Source organism: Octopus bimaculoides, chromosome 6, assembly GCF_001194135.2.
Source record: "Octopus bimaculoides isolate UCB-OBI-ISO-001 chromosome 6, ASM119413v2, whole genome shotgun sequence".
NCBI lineage: Eukaryota > Metazoa > Mollusca > Cephalopoda > Octopoda > Octopodidae > Octopus > Octopus bimaculoides.
Window position 1 is genome coordinate 40783450 of NC_068986.1, and position 5940 is coordinate 40789389.

Here is a 5940-nt window from a genome sequence, read left to right on the forward strand (position 1 = left end):
CATACATCAAAAGCAAAATTTTTTCAGGGGCCCTATTGTGGATCCCCCACTTTACTATTTTGTTGCATGGACCATCAAAAACCTTATATGGACCCTCAGGGGCCATATGGACCCCGGTTGAAAACCACTGCTATAGAGCGTTATCACACCATTTTTTCCCTAGATGCACCGTGCGTATGATTTCGGTGCATTTTAGTTTTCCTGCGACTATATAAAAGCTCAATCCTTACTTTGTAGACATATAGAACAAGGGTGAGCGAAATTTATCTGCCAAGCTGAGCTCAGAAAGGTGATAGTTGCTGTTGCCCCAGGCTGGTTTTCATTTTGCAGACCCAGTCAAAAACCTAAGAGTAATTTCGGACCTCAGCTTACATCTCATTTTCGTTAAACAAATTTGCTGGAACCCACGCATACATATAATACTAATGTATCTATCTTTTCAATTTTATTCATATTTTTGTTTGTAAGAATGTAGGTATAATTTGAGGGCAATTTGTCTCCTATTTCTAGCCGTTTGTGTGACCATGGAGGGAGGGGGCCCTTCGTTTAGTAGTGACTAAGAATTACAATGTGTTTCTGTATGTAGAATGCTTGTGTATGTTGTCATTGGCTATGCTTTGTCGTCTCAGATATAGGTTGACATGCAAAGCCCCAAACGTCGACATTTTGTGACCACCACCATACAACTACCTCAAATTCTCACGTATTATTTAGAAATATAATAAAAGTCATCCCTCAGACTTGACAAGCGTAAAAGTTGCATATTTTATAGAAAATTGAGAAAATGTGAGAAAAACAAGTAACTTTCCAGAATAATCGTAAACCAGCCAGCATGGTCGTTTAATTTGTATTTTGGAAGATGATTCCTATGTCGACCAATCATATGCCTCGTTGAATTCATCACTCACAGTACAAGACGCCAATCCTACAGAATTCGACACTGTGAAAACAGTCCTTGCAAATGCTGTCAATAACTGATGCGCTCCAGCAGGAAGCAGTTGTACTTGTCTTTGACCAGGCCATTTATTCAAAGGCTCAGCAGATACAATGGGTTAATGAACTTTATTGTAAGAGATTGTCATTCATTTGGGTGCATTTCACACCGTCCTATCTATGCTTGCATGTCTAAGGAAACAGTTTGGAGATGCAGGTTTGGAGAACATCATGATAGGATCAAACATCGTAGCGCAACAGCGTTCTCAGTGGACACCATTACAATAGCAGCATCCGAGCTCATAAGTGCGTCGTGGAAGCCATGGAACGTCTGCGTTGGCCAGTCTACATGAGATCCCTCTCAGATGTAGACTACGCATTGGCATATGAAACCCTTGCTGAGCTTCATGCTGATTTTCCCTCTTTTTCTTTCACAGGGTTTGTAAAGGGAGAAGAATTTAAGGCTGTGGCATCTTCCTATCATTTTTTTGTGGAACAACATTCAGCCAAAGATCCAAGGTTCGATCTGTGGTCAAGCTACATTGAGATGCTTGAAGTCATCCTCTTATTTCTACGGGCAAGGAGACTGGGAATTACGCCTTTCTTCTATTTGCAGTTTCCTACCCTGGTTCTTTGCATACGACCGTACCAATTATGCAAGATATCTTCCAGTTTATTGGCATGAGATGAGTCAACTACCTGACAGTCATCCACAAATTCATGAGGCCTTCATGCAAGAGAAGTTTGTTGTCCATCGCTAGACAGACCACGGATTCTGCGGAGTTGCTTGTGATCAGACAATAGACCAAACATGCAACAGAGACACGAAAACAAAAGGTGGCATGATTGGATTCATAAGGAACAAAGGTGCAGTTGCCCGTTGGATTATTTCCCAACATGAGTGAAGTGCTATCAGCAAGTATTGTGAGGAGATAGCAAGGAAAGACGACAGATCCACAGAAAAAAGAAAAAGATCTTATTGTGGCCAACATGGAAAAATATGAAGAAGATATCTGTGCAGTTGTTAAAACAGTAGAGGCCATAGTCAATCCTTTCCAGGAAAATACCAAAGAACTCGTTCACATTGCATCAGGATTGATAGCTTCCACCGATGTCTGTGATGACTATACTTCTGCGTACGCAAGTGGAACTGATGCTTTCAAGGCTAGCTGCCTTAAATGACCACACGAATATTGATATGTTTTATTTAATTTGAATCAACTTTGCCCTTTCATAGATTCAGGGAAATAAACAGAACGGCATTCAAGAGATTTCGAATGAAATAAGTACATGTTTTTCACTGCATAATATGCTAAATAGTATATGAGGACTGACGGCTTCAAGTAGCACCTTATGTTGTTCTAGGTAGAACAGGTAGGAAAATTGAGGAGACCCATTACGGAACTGTGTAGCGCCAGAAGCCAGTTTATCCAGGAATTCTAAATACCAATTTTAAAACGCTTAACGGAGTTTCTAGAAAGTTCGAGCATACTATTTGGAGAAAGATTTCAACTCACTTGGTCGCACTACAGCTAATCTCATTGACCGAACCATGTCTGCGTATGCAGTAACGATTTCTGTTAATGGCGATAAAATTAGCTTTTGTTAACTTTTTTGATAAAATTACCTTTTGTTACCGTATGGTAGGTCGTAGTCCTGCGCTGGAGAACCCAAGTGCAATGATTCAAAACTTAGCAGGAACCTCACTACAATATGAATACCCATCTTCATGTTTGTAAAAGTGACTTCAGATTAATTGAACAGTATTAGATAAGGTTCTTCAATATGGTCTTCTATTATCTCATGGCTATTGTTGTCTTTACAATTGCCTCATCTTCCTATGATTAATTTTAGAAATATCATGTTTTGACTCTATCACAAAAATATCCAAAATTTATAGCACTTGTTACGCTAAGTTTTGACGATTTGTTATGGAAGATGTTTTAGAAAACCATGCTTGTCATTTAAATAGATTATAATTTTTTTCCTAGAAAGTAATGGCCTTAGCTTTACACTTTCTAGACACATTTGGAGATAAGAGGACTAAGTTTGGTGTTCACTGCAAAGCGAAAGTTTGCTTTCTAGTTCAATCATTAGTTTCAAAAGTAGAATTATTCTGAACGGCATGGCTTTCAGTACTTCAGTAGTATTTGAGAACAATTTAAGAGTGTGATTTAGGAAGAAGAAATAGATCTTTGACGATTCACATTGCCTTCATCTACAAAACACTTCCATAGTGCCTTGAGGTACTCTTTGCCTAGTCTCAGAAAATAACTTTTTAGAACATCCCTCTATCTGAATATTCCGCCAAAGATGGCAAACGTGAGCCATCTGGTTACGATATAAAATGACAGATTAGAACAAAATTCCTTTTACTGTGCTAATGAAATCCTGCAATGGTTATATATTTTACGCACAATATTTTCAACGTCAAATTCCAGGTTCCAATAGCAAATCTTGTTTCACTGCATTAAACATGGGTGTTATTTAACCACTTTTCCCCATCCTATCTGCACACCCTTACAGTTCCCTCCAGAACTCCTCTACTCCTTTCACTCCCTGGACCATTTGTACTAAAAAATACACATCTCTCCTCCTCACCTCATCTTAACACACATTAACCTCGAAGACACTTCCCTCCACTCTACCACATTCTTCTTCACACTCTCACTCACCAGCAATGCCACTCCCTCACGAGCCCTCACTCTCCCACTCACGACACTCGTCCACTTACATCCCCAAACTGATACTCTCCCTTACTTTTCATCTTAGTCTCGCTCAGTGCCAGCACATCCATCCTTCTCCTCATCATCACACTCCCTATCTCTCTCCTCTTTACCTCACTTGTGCTACATCCACGTTCAATCCATGACCCTAGAACCAGGGTGAGATTTAGTGTTAACCTTTTCCCACCTCTTTGTCTTTTTCTTGCCGTCTTTTTAGGATTATGGATTTACTAGGAGGAGAGGATTCCCAGTCCTCTCGCTCCTACTCCATATTGTATTTTTAATAAATATTTTTTGTGGTCTCTATTAGTTTACATTTGTATTGCTTGCAGTGTGCGCAAGCGCTCTATTCCGCTTTAGACTTGACGTCTCAAGTTTAGTAGTTGAAACGTTGTTTAGTCATTGTTATCAATTTAAAGGTCAAGTAACATATCGTAGTCCCTTATCAAAATATAATAATCTTAGAAGTGTTGGGAAACAGTATTTTGTATCTTTGAAGTATCAGTTTCTAAAGAAAAAAGAAAACATGACCTTTGACACTTTATATACTCTTGTACTCAATAAAGCCGTTAAAACAAGCTTTTGCTGTGGTTTTCCCACATATTACATTTTCCCCTATCAATGAATGAATTATAACGATTTGAACGTTGGAGTCACCAGAATTCAACGGTTATATGATACTGAGGTATGTAACCGAAAGATGTTGGTTATTTTCGTGTCCATGGATTAGATGACTGAAGCAATGGATATCAGTTAAATTGGCAGTTTTTCTGTTGCAAGACCACTTCGAGTCATTGAAATATAAAGGCTGGAAGGCAGTGAGCTGACAGAAACGTTGGTACGCTGGGTAAAATACTCGACGGCATTTGGTCCATCTTTACGTTCTGGGTTCAAATTCCGCTGGGGCTGACTTGGCCTTTCATCCTTTCGGGGTGTCGAAAAATTAAGTACCAGTTGAGCTCCGGGGGCGATGCAATCGACTTATCCTCTCTCCCAAAATCGCTGGCCTTGTTCCAAAATTTGAAACCGGTATTAAAGAGGCGAGCTGGCAGAACCGTTAGCAAGCCGGGCAAAATGCTTAGCAGCATTTCGTCCGTCTTCACGTTCTGAGTTCAAATTCCACTGAGGTCGACTTCGACTTTGATCTCTTCGGAGTCGATAAAATAAGTACCTGTTGAGTACTGGTGTCGATGTAATAGACTTACTCCATCTCACGAATTTTCTGGCCTTGTGACAAAATTTGAAACCAATATATATAAAGGCTGGTTCTGTTGTCCATCGTGTAGGTGCCTGTGTTCATTGTCGTTTACTACTACGTGACTGAAGGAGACACTAAAAGAGACACTAAGAGAATTTACCTCTCTGAAAGTTGCCGAGTAGAGAGGCTAAGAGAAGAATGTTACTCCTGTGGCAAGCGTCAAGAAAAGAGAGGAAGACATAGCGTAACTCTTTGACAACGTTGGTGAAAGGAAGCAAGTATATTATCTCTGCTTCAAACCGAGTCAAACTGAGAAGTTAGGAGGAGTGTGACTGAGGAAGAACTCTGTTAGGTATTACCATATTTCCGGATGGTCATTTTCTTTTGTCAAAAAAAAAAAAAAAAAAGAAACAATAAAAATGATCACCCCGCAGGAATGGCTGTGTAGTAAGAAGCTTGATTCTCAACCACATGGTTCCGATTTCAGTCCCACTGCGTGGCACCTTGGGTTGTCTAGGTTGAAGTGATTTTAACCCAAGATGATAAAAAAAATTGATAGATGATTCGTAAATCTCCCAGTGAAAATCCAAAGAACAAAAGAAAAGTATACAGAAACATTCAGGTTACGGTTTCAATTTTCTGTTTAAGAATCCAGGAACTAATCATTCCAGAGTCACTGTATATTTCTTTATCAACATTTACTTCACTATCAACACTTCAGTATGACCGGTGATGTTTCATAGTGAGACAAACATTACATAATATATATTAGCGACAGAAGCAGTATTAATACTGAGAGGTAATATTTGTTCCCACTTAAGCGTACATCTACGCTTCTTTTAGAACAAGCTTTACAGCGCTAGATACCATAAGAAAAAACTCATATAGGTTTTTGGTGCATCCCGTCTTTTCAGGATTACATTTTCAAATTACTCCTTTTTAAGACCTCGGGTGGGTTTTGAGAGATTTCTGATATATCTAGTAGGTCAAGGGGTGGCGTAGAAGTTCCTCCAATGGCTCATGTATAATAGTGTCGTTTGTTTAGCTGTGTATATAAAAAAAATTGTTGTTTAATTCGGTGCA